General features: G+C 38.6%; 1 long non-coding RNA gene across 1 annotated transcript; it reads left to right on the top strand.

Moving 5' to 3' along the window:
- Nucleotides 1-1298: 1298 nt before the first annotated feature.
- Nucleotides 1299-2270, top strand: LOC121428361. Its single transcript, XR_005971773.1, has 3 exons — nt 1299-1350; nt 1896-2064; nt 2203-2270. It is a non-coding gene; the product is annotated as an uncharacterized LOC121428361 (long non-coding RNA).
- Nucleotides 2271-2611: the final 341 nt, after the last annotated feature.

Genomic DNA, 2611 nt, shown 5'->3' with positions numbered 1-2611 from the left:
GTCCTGAAAAGGACTGTAAACCAGAAGGAATGTTGAGTGAGAACAGCTTGAGTAGTAGAGCTGATGAGGAGATGCTGGCTTGCGTCGGCGAGTAGAGATGATGAGTCTCTCTACTACTCATCATCTCTACTCGCCGACGCAAGCCAGCATCTCCTCATCAGCTCTACTACTCAAGCTGTTCTCACTCAACATTCCTTCTGGTTTACAGTCCTTTTCAGGACCATTCTCAAGAAAGAATACTCTATTCTCAAAATCTTCACTTTCTCGCCTATCCACTTCCTCTCTTCTTCTATCCACTGCTTCTATAACACTCCACATGGTGTACCGTAAACCACATCAGCAATTTCATTAAAATCAGATAACAAATCATTTTAAAGTTCAGCAATATTTTATGAAAACAGTTATATTCACGTCGTCATGAATAGTCATTAGGTGGGCTGATGATGTCACACCCCCACTTTCCTCTTTCTTATATTACTGTATTACATGAAATCACAATTGTTTCATTTTTTCATACCTTTGTAAATGGTGTGTCTCCATAATTTTTGATGAAACAAGCTGTAGCAATAAATAACTAATGCACTTAATCAGTTGTCAATCCAACTGTTATAGTTCGTGGTATGACAATTTTGAATAAACCTAACTTCATATTACAAGTTATACCATCACCATCATCATTTTCATCATCATCATCATCACCATCATCATCACTATCATCATCATCATCATCATCATCACCACCACTATCATTGGTAACGATGATGGTGGGGGAGATGATGATGATGGTGGTGGTGACGGTGTTGGTGATGATGATGGTTGTGGTGATGCCGATGGTGTTGCTAATGTCGTTGGTACTGATGGTGATGGTTGTGATAGTGTAATACTGATGATAATGATGACGGTGGTGATGATAAAGTCATAGAGATGTTTTAATTCATTTTACTGGAGGGTATATGTCGGAAAGAATTATTTAGATAGGAGATCATCATCTGATGTCACTATCCAAAATATGTATTAACACCGGTACACCACTATAACTGTTTAAAAACCCACTGTCATCTTGATTACAGGTTAACATCACAATTCCCTAGCCTTCATTTGGTCAAAGGATAAGTCAATGTATGATAGTACATTATTGTAGATAGCTTTTGCTTCTGATAGAGAAAGTGATAAGCGCTGTATGAAAAAATGTTATTTTTATCGTATAATATATTGACGTTTTGCTATGACTACTCTATGCAGGTTGTCCATTGAATGGCTACCAGTGTAAAGGGAGTGATATCTGTCTCCTGATTGAGTTCCTGTGTGATGGTTGGTCTGATTGTCCTCTAGGAGATGATGAACACAATTGTAAGAAAATATGAGACTTCATTTCTTTTCTTCAGTTGCGATGTTCTATTGGTTCTATATATAATATCATGTGAAATAACTCCCGACTTCTTTGACTTGTGAATGTGGGTGTGTATGGAATGAGAGAGTGTGTGTGTTCTAAATGGAGAGTTTGTGTGTGGGCCGCGTGCGCATTACGAAGTTTTTAGAGAGAGAGGAAAGGTGCATTGTGTATGTGTGTGTGTGTGGGGGGGGCGTTTGTGTGTTGTAGATGGTGGGTGTGTGCAGGTGTACTTGTGTCTTTTTGTTGGTCTATCTCTACCCCTCTGAAAATTTAGGTTCATTTTTAAACGTACTTGATTTATGTGAGATTGTGCGTATAAGTGTATGTTAATACATGCGAAGGTGTGTGTGAGGTCTATGTGTCGGTAAGCAAATTTGTGTTAATGTGTGATTCCTGATTTAATAATTTGAAGTCGGAGAGAAAATAAAAACAATAGTAATTGTAATAGCTGCCACACATTGCTGTTTGAAAACTAAAACCATTCATATTTTCATGATACGAGGTTCCCTTCAATGTCCCACCGGATACACGTGTGGTCACTCACCATATAACATCAAGTATGAACCGAGACACGACTGTGGACCATCAGACTGGTTACCTTTCTGGGTTAATGCTTCAAGTGGCTGGAGAACAGACTACGGTAACATCACCGCTAAACTTGCAACTATTCTGTGAGTATTTGTGAGTTACAATTCTCAACCTGCTCATTTTGACTTTTTCTCAGTTGCTGATTGTTTATTATATATCCATCATCTATGTGAATATGTAATGGGTTTTAGAGATAATTGAGTTAGTATTTTTTTTTGTAGCAACCTCCGGGAAATTTATCATGAAACGTTGGAAGTTGGAACATTTCTCGGTCTTCCTAATCTTAGCTTGCTGTAAGTTACCTGTTCTTATCTTAATTTATCCCCATATTTTCTTGGCACAGACTCTCTGCAGACAGCAGTGTACTCTTGAATATTTATTGATTTGGTTTGTCCAAATTCGTCCATGTAGGACCCAAAGTCTTGTCCCTATGCCAGTTTATAATAACAATAATAATATAGGGTATATTGCGCACATATCCACCTTGTTAGGTGCTCAAGGAGCTCCTATATTACCCGGCTAAGCTAGGCGTTCATAGCGCACACAGCTTTTTAAGGAATTACTTCCTACCGGAATTACGAAATTACGCCATGGCTGGGATTCGAACCCACGACCCTCTGTTTCAAAGTC

This window comes from Lytechinus variegatus, chromosome 1 (assembly GCF_018143015.1).
Source record: "Lytechinus variegatus isolate NC3 chromosome 1, Lvar_3.0, whole genome shotgun sequence".
NCBI classification, from domain to species: domain Eukaryota; kingdom Metazoa; phylum Echinodermata; class Echinoidea; order Temnopleuroida; family Toxopneustidae; genus Lytechinus; species Lytechinus variegatus.
The sequence above is the reverse complement of the archived record's forward strand: the minus strand, read 5'-3'. Positions and strand labels throughout refer to the sequence as shown.